This window comes from Heptranchias perlo, chromosome 6 (genome assembly GCF_035084215.1).
Source record: "Heptranchias perlo isolate sHepPer1 chromosome 6, sHepPer1.hap1, whole genome shotgun sequence".
Classification (NCBI taxonomy): Eukaryota; Metazoa; Chordata; class Chondrichthyes; order Hexanchiformes; family Hexanchidae; genus Heptranchias; species Heptranchias perlo.
The window spans coordinates 102,265,008-102,282,385 of record NC_090330.1 but is presented as its reverse complement, the minus strand read 5'-3'; the positions used below and the strand labels follow the sequence as shown (position 1 = coordinate 102,282,385).

General features: G+C 39.9%; 1 long non-coding RNA gene across 1 annotated transcript in view; it reads right to left on the bottom strand.

The window, feature by feature from the left end:
* Nucleotides 1-11,467: 11,467 nt before the first annotated feature.
* Nucleotides 11,468-17,378, bottom strand: part of LOC137322594 (uncharacterized) — a 29,343-nt gene continuing 23,432 nt past the window's right edge. Inside the window, exon 2 of the long non-coding RNA XR_010963197.1 lies at nucleotides 11,468-11,649. This is a non-coding gene — a long non-coding RNA (uncharacterized lncRNA). The remainder of the gene's footprint in view (nucleotides 11,650-17,378) is intronic.

The following is a 17,378-nucleotide window of genomic DNA, read 5'->3' as shown; positions in this document are numbered from 1 at the left end:
TAAAATCAAAGGTTAAATCTAATTTCCTGTATACTTTTCAACTGCTTCTCTTGTCAGTCTCTGTCCTCTTTGCTGTCATTTCTCTTGCCTGACTCTCTTTCTCTTGCAGTTTATTTTTCCCTCTGCTGTTTCTTGTTTTCTCTCTCATTTTTCTGTTTCCTTCCTGCTGTTCTGTTTGTTTTATTCCTCTCCTACTATTCTGCTTATTCCTTGATTACTTTCATTCTTCTGCCAAGAAGTCCATGAAAATCAGGAATTCCCCACAGATATGGAACCACTAGCTGCGTGCTTTCTTTTCATTTAATGATATCTAACCCAAAGGAATGTTAATGTACTTCCCATGACCCAATATATTTATCTAAATAAAGTTTCCAATAAAGGGGGAAAGCTCAAAGGTTTTTGATGGTAGACTGTGCATTCCTTGTGTTTCTGAAACAAAAATACTTATAAAAATATCAGACTAATCATTTCTGGTGTAGCCCATGGCAAAACTGCAGTGTTGAAAAAGCCTCATTGATTGGCACAAAGGCCGAGGTTATTTTGTTGAGCATTTTGATTTTTATTGTCTGAATGATCGTTATGAGAAAGTTTTATCTTTGTAAACGTAAAGGTCAAGTGACAAGGATAAGATAACTGCATAATTTAATAATGCTTCATAAAGAGAAGTTCAGAAACTTCTAATCTCAATGATTCAATTGATCACCCCCGCCATGTGCCCAGATGAGAGATTGTAGGGACTCAATTGACTGAATAGGTCCAAATTGGGGAAAACTTGAAAACATTAGTGTGACTCAATCAATCAATTCAGATTCGGATCTGAATCAATTTCAGCTCTCAACCCAATGAGGAAGAAAAAGTGAAATCACTAGTACATAACACTGCTAATCCACACAGTACAAACTATGGAGAACTGCACCTATATACCTGCATCATAGATCTGAAAAATAAAAAGGCCTTCAATTTTTGTCAGGCCTGTTTATTTTAAGTGGCTTAATGCCTCTGGTACGATATAAGACAAAGGATTCAGCATTCATCTACTAACATCACAAACAGTAAATTATTGGGTATAATCTATATAAAGTATATTAAAAGTCACGTGTTTCAAACAAGATGATAACAAAATATCAGAGATGTATGACTCATTTGCTAATAAACATCGGGCTTCTTTTACATATTTGCTTCTGAAGCAAAACAGAATTTTCTAAGTTAATACAAAAAAATATGTAAATGTTGAAAAATAATTGTATTTTTCTAACACTACTTGGGATTAAAAGGTGCATCAGCACTGAAAACAGCAAAAATACTATTATATATTTACTGAGGTAGTAGAAAATGATGCATTAACATTAGTCAAAAAAATGTATGTATTGACTTACCCCGAGAAGTTAACGAGACTAAATTTCCAAATTCTCACTGCCAGTGGGAAACCTTGTCTACTGGTAGTGCATATTGGAAAATCATGGGCAGCCATCCAATGTGCATTGCATGGTGGGTGGATGTCACAAGCGCAGAAGATTATCCTGATGAATAGTTCCATATTTATGGTGAGTTAGCTGGTCTGAGCTAGAGCAGTGTTACAAAGGGAGAGAGGTAGAGAGGGAGGGAGGAATTGCATTTCAGTTGAGGGAGAAGGTTATGCTGATAGGGTTAGATGAAGAGGGGTGGGAGGAGGTTCGTGCTGAGCGTAAACACCGGCAGGGACCAGTTGGGCTCAATGGCCTGTTTCTGTGCTGTACTTCACTAAAGGGACCCTTTTATCTAAAGAGGGGTGCTCCACAAAATTGGCCGATCGGACAAAAATCCTCTGTGGCGCCCTGGAATGAACTGGTGTCATAAAAATTGAGAACAGTGATCACTTTCAGTGCCACAGAAAGAGCCGTCAGTGTTGTGGACCTTGGTTACAGATCTGGCTACAATAGGGAACAGAGCGCCTCTGAAACTTCACAACTGAAGCGCAGGCTCCCGAGACCAAGTTTTTGAGAGAGATCTCAGAAAGTGCACCTGGGCCTCGAGGTCCGGTTGGATGAGTAGTGCTGAGATGGTCTGGATTTCCTCCAGTGCTGCCTGATTAATCTGGCTTCCCTTACAGCCTCCTGCTGTAAATCATGTAAAATGGGATTCCCACTGAGAAACCCATTGAGAAGCCCTAAGATCAGTGATTCTCTTAAAATAGAATGTTTTCCTAGAGTAATGCAGAAAATAAGAGACTGCTTCCTGAGTATAATATTTTTTGCAATACCTCCTGTGAGTCCCAATATGTAACCAAAATTCTCCCACAAGCTACCTCATTCAGCAGTGTCCCTTTCGTGAAGTACAACACAGAAACAGGCCATTCGGCCCAACTGGTCCCTGCCAGTGTTTATGCTCCACACAAACCTCCTCCCACCCCTCTTCATCTAACCATATCAGCATATCCCTCTATTCCTTTCTCCCTCATGTGTTTATCCAGCTTCCCCTTAAATGCATCTATGCTATTCCCCTCAACCACTCCTTGTGGTAGCGAGTTCCACATTCTAACCATTCTCTGGTAAAGAAGTTTCCCCTGAATTCCCTATTGGATTTATTAGTGACTATCTTGTATTTATGCCACCTAGTTTTGGTCTCCCCCACAAGTGGAAACGTCTTCTCTTCGTCTACCCTATCAAAACCTTTCTTAATCAAGAACTCGATCAGGTAAATGGGTAATTAATTGGGTTCTGGCAAACCGTGCCTTTAAACAGTGGCATTTTCATGTGGCTGCCACTGTGAAGGTAGATGATTCTGCAGCTCATCATGAAACTGAACGGAATTTCTTCCGGGGTACTTCCCTAGCAGAACCCTTGAGTAAATTGACCCTGTTGGAAATTCCTGGCCCCACAAAAGGTGCAAATCTTGGCTTACGCCCTCTCCCAATCCAGGAATTTCAGGGCCTATAGCTTTAAGCATTACAGTCAGAGAGTATCAACTGAGTGTAGGACTCATAGTTGGAGCAAAAAAAATGTTTTAAACTTGCAAATGTACTGTGGAATAACTGGAGCATCGGACTATCGATAGGGGATTATGAGTGTTCCTTCATTTGCCTTCAAAACAGAACACCTGGAGTCTCTGTACCACTGCGGAATGTCTGTAAGCTCTTTAGTAGGGCAGGAATTAATAAACACACTTGCAGACAAGTGATATTCACAAGCAAATCATTACAAAACTTCGCCAGCTAAAACACAAAACTCAATTGAAGTAGTAAATGTCTCAGCAGCACTAATGATAAAGACAGTGACGATATTGAAAATATCTACACCAACACCAAACAACACCAGATAAGTCTGAGTATATACATTATCTGCCTAATTAGAATATGACACAACAGGCACTTTCTAAGAAGATGTATTATTCATATATAGTCCTCCTACATCATAACAGTCCTCAAGAACCAACTGGGCTATGAATTATTACTAACAAACTGATTGAACTTTTGCATGATATTTTAATAAAATTACAAATCCATTTTAAACAGATTAGCACTTTTGTTAAAAAGGAATTCATACAATCGCATTAACATGTTTCTTATTAATATTGCACAGCGTGATTTCAACTCATAAGCATTTTGACCATTATGCAAAGTGCATCCTACAACAAAAGTCTTGCAATTCTAACATGCACGAGCCAGGAACCAAGGTTCACAATCAAAGAATTATTTGTTGTAATGGCGAGTTGTTACGATCTGGAATACACTGCCTGAAAGGGTGGTGGAAGCAGATTCAATAGTATCTTTCAAAAGGGAAGTGGATATATACTAAAAAAGGAAAAATTTGGAGAACTACGGGAAAAGAGTAGGGGAATGGGACTAATTGGATAGCTCTGTCAAAGAGCCAGCATAGGCACGATGGGCTAAATGGTCTCCTTTTGTGCTGTATGATTCTATGAACTGCAACTACACCTTATCGTAATAGTGGAATGCATCTAAAACACTGAAAACAGCAGCTCCCTCTCATGATTCTTAAAAGAAAGCATCATCCTCCAAACTTGCGTTTAACACAGGAAATCCTCCAATATCTGAATACTGGCATTAATTAATTTCTGTCATTTCATCTACACAGTGAAAACAAGTTTCAAAGTGAATGTTTTCCTTTCACCTGAAAGTAGTTATTATTGGCTTTGAAGGGATTATCTGTTGCCCTTTCTCACCCATCATATTGTCAAACTATTTACAGCATGCTAAAATTACATGGAAATTAAGAGTATGTGTGCATTAAATTATTTTTTAATTCAGTAGAATACAGGGTCACCATTTGCACACAGGAAATACCTCTGTATAATCACTCGTAAACGCCTGATTTTACAATATCTTTAAAAAAAGGACTTCTGTTAACATCAAAGGATCCTTATTGCAGATGTGCTGTGATTGGCTGCTTGCTTTTTTGTCATTGGCCAAATTGCAATCGACAATAACTTTACCTTTAACATCGGCGCATGTCCCAGGGTGCTTCACGGAGGTGTAATCAGGTATAACGAGATGCCAAGCCGAAGGAGGAGATAAGAGGAAGGGTGACCAAAAGTGTTGTCAGAGAGGTGGGTTTTAAGGAGGGGGTCTTAAAGGAACAAAGGCAACTGGAGAGGTTATAGTGGGTTTAGGGTGGGAATTCCAGAGTGTGGGGCCTAGCCTGTTGAATGCACAGCCACCAGTCATGGGACGAAGGTGGGGGTAAATGCACAAAAAGCCGGACTCACAACATAGCTTTCTAACTATATTGCATCATTTTTTTCTATGTCTATTTCTTCACTAAAATTAGCAATGGCAAAAATGTTGGTCCCAAAGTGAACAAAACCACTCAAAAGTACACTAACCCTCAATATGTCAAGGCAAAGCAACAAGATATATCTGCACAATAAATGTTTAAAATGCCTGTTCCATCCTGTATTCACAAATGGATCTGCAAACATCCATTACAAGTAAAGCCTGCAGAGCTCTAATCTGTGTCACGATGTACAGACTTCACACTATTTGAAATTGTTATCTTGTGATGCTTTATTGCCTACTAGTACTGGGCATTTGAGTGGATTGGGTTAATCAAGCAGTATTCTGCAACAGTTCACAAGAAACATTAGAATATTTTAAAAAACACATTGTGTAAAAAGGAGAGTTGTTTCTGCTGTTCCTCAACTCATGTTTATCAACCATCTCTTAATAATTTAGGCTATTTGTACTGCAGCTAACCCTGTCAATCTTTGCCTTTTCCTGTAAAACCAATAATGGCCAACCATGGTACAGTGAAGAAAATGCTGTTTGTGCCAGTTATAATGTATTTTCAATTTAACTTCAATTTAAGGTTGTGCTTTCAAGTTAACTCTCACGGCTGTAAATAGCTCTCCACTCACCAATTTAACTACCATTCCCAATATCTTCCCTCACTCCATGTAGTTTTTCACTGTAGCTTTGGGCGAATCATACATCCTCAATTTTGTGAATATCAGCAAATCATGGAAGAATTATACTAATGTGCAAATTGGAGGATGTAGTATAATAACTTATTGATGTCTGTGCACTTGTATAAAGAGCAAAAGGAAAGCACCAGCCCTCAAAATGTGTTACCCGATAAAGAAGTGATATTAATGATGGCAGAGTCAAATATTTGTACAGAGATCAAAAGATGCTTTTTTTTTTAGGTAAATTTTGTGAGCCAGATTTTCTAATCAGCATTATTTTAATGCCAGCAATAACCCATTTAAAATAAGATTTAAAAGCAAAATACTGCAGATGCTGGAAATCTGAAATAAAAACAGAAAATGCTGGAAATACTCAGCAAGTCAGGCAGCGAGGAAAGAAATAGAGTTAACGTTTCAGGTCAACACCCGCTCTTCTCCCCATGGCACCTTCCCGTGCGAGCGCAGGAAACGCAACACCTGCCTTTTCACCTCCTCCCTTCCTACTATCCAGGGCCCCAAACACTCCTTCCAGGTGAAACAGCGATTTACTTGTACTTCTTTCAATTTAGTATACTGTACTCGCTGCTCACAATGCGGTCTCCTCTACATTGGGGAGACCAAACGCAGATTGGGTGACCACTTTGCCGAACACCTCCACTCAGTCTGCAAGCGTGACCCTGACCTTGCCATTTTAATTCCCCATCCCACTCCCACTCTGACCTTTCTACCCTCGGGCTCTTATATTGTTCCAATGAAGCTCAACGGAAGCTTAAGGAACAGCACCTCATCTTTCGATTAGGCACGTTACAACCATCTGGACTCAAAATTGATATTAATAACTTCAGATCATAACCACTGTTCCCATTTTTTCTGGACAGCAAGTGCTGGTAATGGTTCTGATGTTGCTATTTACAGCTTCTCTCGACCCATCTTTTGTTTCTTTACTTGTCCCATTACCACCCTCCTTGCCTTGCACCATCATCACTCCTGCCCTCCACCCTATCAGAGATCTTTCCTTTTGTTCTTTCCTCCCCCCACCTTTTCCTGGCTTTATACTTGCTTAAAAACTGTTCAATCTTCAATTTCTTCCAGTTCTGACGAAGGGTCATCAACCTAAACGTTAACTGTTTTTTTTCTCCACAGATGCTGCCTGACTTGCTGAGTATTTCCAGCATTTTCTGTTCTTATTTAAAATAAGATTTAATTTCATTAGCAAAGAGCCAGAATGGACACGATGGGCCAAATGGCCTTCTTCTGCTCCATAAACTGCTATGGCTCTACATGACATTAAAATAATGTGGATCAGAATAACCAGGCTGTGATATCAGTGATGGGTAATGGAACAACTTTCCCTTTGTATTACCCTTGTATGCCCCTCAGATAATGAAGCAGTCTGTGCCCGCATGCAGCAAGACCTGGACAACATCCAGGCTTGGGCTGATAAGTGACAAGTAACATTCGCGCCAGACAAGTGCCAGGCAATGACCATCTCCAACAAGAGAGAGTCTAACCACCTCTCCTTGACATTCAACGGCATTACTATCGCCGAATCCCCCACCATCAACATCCTGGGGGTCGCCATTGACCAGAAACCTAACTGGATCAGCCACATAAATAATGTGGCTACAAGAGCAAGTCAGAGGCTGGGTATTCTGCGGCGAGTGACTCACCTCCTGACTCCCCAAAGCCTTTCCACCATCTACAAGGCACAGGTCAGGAGTGTGATGGAATACTCTCCACTTGCCTGGATGAGTGCAGCTCCAACAACACTCAAGAAGCTCGACACCATCCAGGACAAAGCAGCCCACTTGAATGGCACCCCATCCACCACCCTAAACATTCACTCCCTTCACCACCGGCGCACCATGGCTGCAGTGTGTACCATCCACAGGATGCACTGCAGCAACTCGCCAAGGCTTCTTCGACAGCACCTCCCAAACCCGCGACCTCTACCACCTAGAAGGACAAGGGCAGCAGCCACATGGGAACAACACCACCTGCACATTGCCCTCCAAGTCACACACCATCCCGACTTGGAAATATATCGCTGTTCCTTCATCGTCGCTGGGTCACAATCCTGGAACTCCCTACCTAACAGCACTGTGGGAGAACCTTCACCACACGGACTGCAGCGGTTCAAGAAGGAGGCTCACCACCTTCTCAAGGGCAATTAGGGATGGGCAATAAATGCTGGCCTTGCCAGCGGTGCCCACATCTATCCCATGAACGAATAAAAAAAACCCTCTTCAGGATAAGTATAACACAAGTTAGGTACAACTTAAAACTTCACTTGTCTGTGCTCCCCACACCAGCATGATGTATCATTTTTAAATAGGTCATTTAAAATGAAAAGTTACATTTGTGAACCAAATATTTCTTCTGGAAACTAATTAAAAATGGATTGAACAAACTGGAAAAGAATTAATTTTCATTGGAATACTTTTGACATTTTAGGGTAAAACTTCTTGCTGGAGGAGACCGTGCATTGTAAAGCTATTCCCATCTGAACTGCAACTAATTATATGTACACAGAGAGCTTCCATCACCTACCTACATAGCTTCAGGAGCTAGCACACTTCTAGCTACCTACAGTGCCCGCTCCTGTCTGTATGTAGGTAAACAGCAATGTGATAACGACCAGATAGTCTTTTTTTTGAAGTGATGTTGGTTGAGGCCTGGACACCAGGGAGAACTCCCCTGCTCTTCATCAAAATAGTGCTTTGGGATCTTTTATGTCCACCTGAGAGGGCAGACGGAGCCTCGGTTTAATCTTTCATCCAGAAGACGGCACCTCCGACAGTGCAGCACTCCCTCAGTACTGCACTGCAGTGTCAGCCTAGATTGCTCAAGTCTCTGGAGTGGGACTTGAACCCACAACCTTCGGCTTCAGAGATGAGAGTGCTACCACTGAGCCACAGCTAGGCAGTGTAAAGTGAAGGCACAGAGTGGTTACAAATGTAGCACTGAAGAGGATGCACTTCCTAGGTTCATGGATGCAGCAGTTGAAGTACTACTATATTGAGTTAATCAAAAAAGAGGGCTGTCCTGTTCGCAATAAGGGGAATCCTCCCCAGAGGAGACATATTCAAAATGCTTGGTGGAAGGTCAACAAGAGGTCAAATGCTGTGTCCAACGCCCAGAGTACATGAATTGTAATGAGAAAGAAGGTGGCAGATCTGGGGAAAGCTCCCTCGATAAAGCTGGCTGACGGTTTCTTTTACTGTGTCATGGGGAGATTAGGCACTTGACTTTCTAGTACGAATCTGGCCAGGCTAACACATATTCAGATGAGTCTGACTTAAAAACAACTTTTATTTGCCACTGAAATAATTGTATCCAGTTGATCACACTATGAAAACCATCCACAAAGACTAATGGATAACAAGCATTTTCCCATCAAACCAAAATTCACAGATAGTAAATATTGTCTGAAAATTATTTCCATGATTTCTACATATTTAGAGACACAAAATATAATGGTCTGAACAAAATTAACACAAATTATAATACATTCCAAAGACAGTAAACAAAATGGGTTTTACCTATGTAAACCTAACAAAAGGACTGATCGATCAGACTAGATGGTGGATTTTATACCAAGAAAATACTCAAACTAACTGTAGCTTTTCTTCTTTACCAACATTTCTGCAACAGCCCACTTTGGTATTAAAAAGCTCCAGTTTACGTACCATGTCCAAATGGGAGATTTTGTCTATATTCCATCCCTGCTTACTTGTATGATAGTACAGTCCTTCCAGGAGTTTGCTCCTTTAAGTTAACTCTATCTCTGCTGTTCTTGCCTTTGTCTTCTCCCTCAAGTGTACATCAATACATATGAATGAGAGATTCAAATATCCCAATCACTCAGAATACATTACAAAATAAACATGCAATATAGAGTTTCAAATAGAATCATAGAAAGGTTACAGCATGGAAGGAGACCATTTGGCCCATCGAGTCTGCAAGGTTTCACCTGTCACATAGACAGATGTCCCAAGTATGCATGCCACAAAGTGTTTACTCTTTCACTGCTACCCCACCCCATGCAAAGCACTCAGACAACCTTACAGTTCTTTGAATGTTTACCATGCAAGGCCATGCTACAGCATGGGCACAAGGCCATACTACAAGGGCGTACATTCAAGCTGTATTTGTATCAAGCTGCTATGTCGCCAACTTAAAAGCGGCTTCACACCAAAAAACTTCAAACAAAACCCAGCAACATGATGCATCTTCATGGATTCATGCACACAGTGTAGGATGGTCATTTGGATGCCACTGTATTTGTTCTTGAAACATCTCAAGACTACGTTTTTGCTGGACAAGATGGCTCATAATAGGAGAAAGCTGTCCCACATGGAAGGGGGACCTCACATCTTCAAAGCCCTTGACTTCATATTGATGTTGAGAGCACAGAAGGAGTGGAGGAGGGTGAAGTCAAAAGGCATAGCCCAGCATGAGAAGCAATAAACAGATAAAATGACCTTACTGTCTTTATCGACTGAGCCAATGGGGCGCACTAAACAACGTAATCTCATTGCCAAAGAGATGTTCAGAGGGATTTGGTCCTAAATCACTCTTTCGGAACAGGAGTAGGCCATTCAGCACTTCGGGCTTGTTCTGCCATTCAATTAGATCATGGCTGACCTGTATGTTAACTCGATCTACCTGCCTTGGTTCCGTAACCCTTAATACCCTTGCCTAACAAAAATCTATCAATCTCAGTTTTGAAATTTTCAATTGACCCCCAGCCTCAACAGCTTTTTTAGGGGAAGAGTTCCAGATTTCCACTACCCTTTGTGTGAAGAAGTGCTTCCTGACATCACCCCTGAATAGCATAACTCTATTTTTAAGGTTATGCCCCCTTGTTCTGGACTTTCCCACCAGAGGAAATAGTTTCTCCCCATCTACCCTATCAAATCCTTTAATCATCTTAAACACTTGAATTAGATCACCCCTGAATCTTCTATATTCAAGGGAATACAGGCCTAGTCTACGCAACCTGTCCTCATAACTTAACCCTTTTAGCCCCGGTATCGTTCTGGTGAATCTGCGTTGCACCCCCTCCAAGGCCAATATATCCTTCCTGAGGTGCGGTGCCCAGAACTGAATGCAATACTCTAAATGGGGTCTAACCAGATCTCTGTACACCTGTAATATAACTTCCACCCCTTTGTGTTCCAGCTTTCTTGAGATAAAAGCCAACATTCCATTAGCCTTTTTAATTATTTTTTTGTACCCGTCCACTAGCTATTAGTGATTTTTGTACTTGGACCCCTAAATCTCTCTACTCATCCACAATTCCTAGCTTCTCGCCATTTAGAAAATACTCTGATCTATCTTTCTTAGGTCCAAAGTGGATGACCTCACACTTTCCCACATTGAACTCCATCTGCCACAGTTTTTCTCACTCACTTAATCTATCAATGTCCCTTTGCAATTTTTTGCTCCCATCTACACTATTTACATGCCACCTAACTTAGTGTCGTCAGCAAACTTAGATATACGGCTCCCTAGTCCTTCATCCAAGTCATTTAGTGAAAAGCTGTGGCCCCAGTACAGATCCCTGAGGGGACACCACTGGTCACAGACTGCCTATTTGAGTACATGCCCATTATCCCTACTCTCTGTAACCTACCTCCTAATCAATTCCCTATCCAAGCCAATAGGTTGCATCCAATTCCATGCGCTCTCGTTTTTGTTAAGTCCCTCGTGTAGAACCTTGTCAAGTGCCTTCCGGAAATCCATATAAATAACATCCACAGACAGTTCCTTATCCATCACATTAGTTACCTCCTCAAAAAATTCAACTAGGTTCATTAGACATGACTTACCTTTTACAAATCCATGCTGGATCTCTCTGATCAGCTCATATTTGTCCAAATGCTCAGTCACGCTGTCCCTAATGAGAGATTCTAGTAACTTCCCCACAACTGACCAATCTCCTAGTTTATCTCTCTTACCCTTCTTAAATACCCCTCTTAAATATCTAGGAAAGATGTCAGTGTCAACATTATATTCAAAAATTGCACAACCATGCATAAACTAAAGAATTGCAGCAAATGACTTTTCAGCTCAACAATTAAGGTAGTTTATTTTTTATAAACTTTCTATTGATAACTTATTTGATTTCCACTTGGTTTTGAGAAACTTGTCCAAATTTCAGCCATGTATCAGATAACTTGATGTTATGTATCAGATAACTTCTGTCCATCAATCAAGGACAGAATGATGCGTCGTTCCCTCATGCTATAAAAAAAAAGATATATGTGTAAGGTTGAAACAAGGGATCACCTCTTCCTGCACCATTTCATCAAAATGTATGATGCCTTTTGTAATAACGAACAACTTCTATCTCCTCACTTTTTAGTTCAATATTTATAGCACAGATTGTAGTGGAAAGCCACTTTTGTAACTGGCCAGTTATATTCCAAAAGTACAATGTGTTCTATATGGGAAAATCAACCATATCACTGCATTAATAAATTCAAAGCCACACAAGAGGTTGTTACATAAGATTAGGGCTCATGGTTTTGGGGGTAACATATTAGCATGGATTGAGGATTGGTTAACGGAGAGAAAACAGAAAGCAGGAATAAACGGGTCATTTTTGGGTTGGCAGGTTGTAACTAGTGGAGTGCCACAAGGATCAGTGCTTAAGACTCAACTGTTTACAATACATATCAATGACTTAGATGAGGGGACCGAGTGTAATGTATCCAAGTTTGCTGACTATACAAAGCTAGGTGGGAAAGTAAGCTGTGAGGAGGACACAAAGAGGCTGCAAAGGGATATGGACAGGTTAAGTGAATGGGCGAGAAGGTGGTAGATGGAGTATAATGTGGGGAAATGTGAAATTATACACTTTGGTAGGAAGAATAGAAAAGCAGAATATTTTTTAAAAGGTGCGAGACTAAGAAATGTTGATAGTCAGAGGGATTTGGGTGTCCTTGTACATGAATCACAGAAAGTTAACATGCAGGTACAGCAAGCAATTAGGAAGGCAAATGTTATGTTAGCCTTTATTACAAGGGTTTGCAGCAAGTAAGGAAGTCTTGCTGCAATTATATAGGGCTCTAGTGAGACCACACCTGGAGTACTGTGTACAATTTTGGTCTCCTTACCTAAGGAAGGATATACTTACCTTAGAGGGGGTGCAACGAAGGTTCACTAGATTGATTCCTAGGATGAGAGGGTTGTCCTATGAGGAGAGATTGTGTAGAATGGGCCTATATTCTCTGGAATTTAGAAGAATGAGAGGTGATCTCTTTGAAATGTATAAAATTCTTAGAGGGCTTGACAGGGTAGATGCTGAGAGGCTGTTTCCCCTGGCTGGAGAGTCTAGAATTACGCATCTTAGTCTCAAAATAAGGGGTCGGCCATTTAGGACCGAGATAAGGAAAAATGTCTTCACTCTGAGGGTTGTGAATCTTTGGAATTCTCTACCCCAGAGTTACATGCATCAAAGGAGTATAGATATCAGCTTATATTCAGCATTACTCAGGATGACCAACTTGTTCTTTTATAATGTTCAGTGTTGTAATGTAGTATGGTTTATTAAACATGGCCAGTTTATATAGTTATCTCGTGATAACTTCATGTTGTCATAATTACATTATAATCACAATATTAAAAAGAGCTATTTGTGAAGAGAGCATACTTTTAAATTAGATTACACAGTGGAAATATTCAAAGAGCTATTTAGTGGTAAATGCACATGACCTTATTAAAGGCATCAAATGTGACAAGAGTTGATTTATGATTAGATAAAGTGTCACATGTCTAAAGAGCAAAATAAACGTCTTTGAAAATTACAGTTGTACATTTGTAATCAAATAATAAGTCTTTTTAGCTAAACCAGAAAAACACAGCCAAAGCTTCCAGACAGAACGTCATCACTTTTTAAATGCCGCAGCTTAACATACTTGCTAATGTTATGCATTTTTGACCCATATGTAAAGTTATGACGTAAATGCAGGATTTGCTGAGTCGTCGAGTATATTCAAGGCGGAGATCGATGGATCTTTGGACACTAAGGGAATCAAAGGATATGGGGATCGGGCGAGAAAGTGGAGTTGAGATCGAAGATCAGCCATGATCTTATTGAATGGCGGAACAGGCTTGACAGGCCTTATGGCTTACTCCTGCTCTTATTTCTTATGTTCTTATGTTCTTAAAAAGTACAATGTATATTGTGCTGATTAGGATCATCTCAATGTCTGAACCAGCAAATGGTTGGTGATTTCTTAGCTTTGCAAATGTTTGAAAATCTCTTTTGAAAATTAAACTTATGCAGATTTTGAGAGATACAGTCTATATGAAACTGCCCTAAAAATGTTGTGTGATCAATTAGTTTCCCTGTGATCTAATGCTACAGGAATCAGATGACATTTTCTCACTTAAAATACATTACACACATTTAAAGAGCGATTACATTTCAGTTACATGCATCAAAGGAGTACAGATATCAGCTTATATACAGCATTACTCAGGATGACCAACTTGTTCTTTTATAATGTTCAGTGTTGTAATGTAGTATGGTTTATTAAACATGGCCAGTTTATATAGTTATCTCGTGATAACTTCATGTTGTCATAATTACATTATAATCACAATATTAAAAAGAGCTATTTGTGAAGAGAGCATACTTTTAAATTAGATTACACAGTGGAAATATTCAAAGAGCTATTTAGTGGTAAATGCACATGACCTTATTAAAGGCATCAAATGTGACAAGAGTTGATTTATGATTAGATAAAGTGTCACATGTCTAAAGAGCAAAATAAACGCCTTTGAAAATTACAGTTGTACATTTGTAATCAAATAATAAGTCTTTTTAGCTAAACCAGAAAAACACAGCCAAAGCTTCCAGACAGAACGTCATCACTTTTTAAATGCCACAGCTTAACATACTTGCTAATGTTATGCATTTTTGACCCATATGTAAGGTTATGACGTAAATGCAGGATTTTGCTGATTACATCTAAAGCAAAATAAAACTGCAAAGATTGGAAATCTGAAAGAAAAATAGAAAATGTTGGAAATACACAGCTGGTCAGTCAGCATCTGGAGAGAGAGAAAAGACAGATCGATATTTTGGGTAGAACTCTTCTTCAGAACTGAAAAAACGAACAGCAAACAAGCATAGCAATAGAATCAGAAAAAAAGAGGCAGGGAGAGGAAATGTAACAGATATTCCAATCACTGGTACAGGAAGGGGATGCTATGTGTATCTAACAGTACCTGACCTGGGTGCCCAGAATGAGAAGTGTTTTGTTCCGTAGCACTAACATCCTTCACCTTGATGAACTTAAAATTCACACAAAAGTCAGCAAAAAGTAAAAGTAGTAAAAAGTATTTGAGCTCCATAACCTAAACATTCTTTGTAATTTATATTAATTGGAAATTAAATAGAATGAAGTCAGTGATGAGAAAGAGCTATTGGACCCATTAAAGTTAGTACATTAACATTCCCATCAGGACATCTAATTTTGATTGACTCCAATGTTTCTGTCCCATTAACTTGAACTTGTTTTAAAATTGCCTTTAACCAATGTCCATTTACATCCTCTTGGCTTACTTTGAAGTAACAGAGTATTGTTTGAAGTTTACCATTTAATATTCTATATATTTTCCCTCTCAACTCTTTTCTTTTTAAGACTGTAAAGCTAAACTTCTGTAATGTTTCTTCCTAATTTCTCTGCTTTAAACTTGCATACAGTTTTGTCGCTCTTTTCTCTACCCTTTCTAATGTAATATATCTTCTCTGTGACACTGTGACCATAACTGAAAGCAGTATTGCAGTTGTGATCTGGGCAGTGCATTTGAAAACCTTCCCATAAATTCCGTAAATAAATAAGATCACCTAATGACAGACAGGGCAATGTACCCCATTCAAACCTTGGGTATTCCAGAGGTTACTTGCAGAGGGAATTGTTAGTCATGCTATGGAGTGTAAGGATAAGGAAATCCATAATAGAAACGGCTCCCTAATATAAATGAGCAGGTGTCTGATGTTATGCACTATAAATGCAGCACTGGACTATTTCTATTCACAATATCAATAATATATTGATTATTAATAACAATTTATTAAAAGGGAAGGTCCCAGGCATGATTTTTGAAATTTATCAATGTTCACAGATGTCTAATTAGGCCTATTAACATTAATAAGTACCCTCTGTTTCTATTATCTAGCTAATAAATTTATAACTTTTTCTATGATTCCACAAGCTTGTTCTTTAAGTCATAAATCTCCTATGAGGCACCTTATTAAATACTTTCTGAAAGTAAGATATGTAGTAACCGCCATGTTAATTGTTAGTAATGACCTACCTTTCATAAATTCACTTTGGTCTAGATTTATTGTCTCTACTCTCACTAGATGCTCTCAAATTGCTTTTTGGTAATCAGATCATACATTTCCCCATTATTAATGGAAAATGCATAGCTGGCCAATCAACATCTGTAAAGCAAAAAGACAAGTTAACATTTCAGGTGTTTATCTTTCATCAGAACTGAAAACTACTCTTAATGTTAATTTATCCTGCCATTTACAAATACTGACTAACCTGCTGTGTATTTCCAGCATTTGCAGTTTTTTCTGCTTCCCTCCTTCATTATCTATGTCCAGTTAACAATTTTTTCAACGATTAGAATCCCATTAGCTGCTTTGCAGTTACTCTGGGCTTTATAACTACATCGAATCATTTTCACAAGACTTGTGAAAATCCACTCTTCCTTCTATCCTTCCCCTGGCGCTTTATACACCTACAAATACTCCAGTTTATTTAACGACGACGAGGTAGATTTAAACTACAGCCAGACTTCGGGCGAGCATGGAGAGGAACGCTCGGCGGAAGTCCCTACGGAGACACCCAAGACCTTTTGATGGCCAGGCCTCATTTTCAAAACCTCGGTGAGCTGCGATCGCTGTCATGGGGATAGGGTCGACGTATTGGACGTATTCCTTGAGGTTTCATCATATGACCTCCCGCCTCCATGCTCCCGCCACTGATTGCCCAACACGTCCATCCTCCCAGCGCACTGCCTTCTCACACCATTTGGAAAGCGAACAGACTCTTCATTACCTGACTGGATGATTCTTGACTGTCGCCCATACAGTTTTTCTCCCTCGTCTTATAACTGATAAACAAAAGTGTTTCAACGCACAATTTTTTTTTAAAGCTCCCATGACTTTTCTCCCTGGTTGCTTGCAATAGTGCCCTGGAGATTAATCTTCAATTCCTGGAGACTCCATGACAATCCTGGATTATTGGCAACCCTACACGGGGAGCAGGATTAGCAGCGGCTCCTTCACAAAGCCGAGCCAGAAATTTGTTCCTCCGGGGGGCGGGGGGAGGAGGATGGCTATCACGGGGGAGAGCACGGAAGGGCTGGCAACAGGCCAGAAGATTGTTGTGGGACCAAGAGGAGTATTCTTATTCCTCCTGGCCCCAAAAAATCTTTTAAAAACAGAAACATACCTTTTACTTAGCGGCTTACAGTGGTCCCTTTAAGGACTTTTGGTTAGGCTGCTCAATGCCTGGTACCAATGGGCGAAGAACTTAAAGCCTTCTGACTCAGAGACAAAAGAGTTACCAGCTGAGCCAAGCTGACATAAGCAGCTAGATGGTACATTTAGAATCAAAAGCCAGGTTCCACATTTGCTGATCAAAATTTCAGAACAGCGTCAAACAAGTGAATTACAAAGCGCATAGCTGCATGACATTATTACAACATATAATTCGTGTCACAGGACTAGACGATTGCCTGATGTTTTTCATCTCCCAACATCGACCCAACCACAAAAAACTAACCACAACCAATATCCTCACTTACACATGACGCAGATGACGGCATGTTGGAAGATGACAATGTAAATTGTTGATAATTTCATATAATGCTGTGTTTGGGGGAAATCAGCAACGTCAGTGATGTTTAGTGTGCATTTACCAGCAGCTTTTCAAAGGAATGTT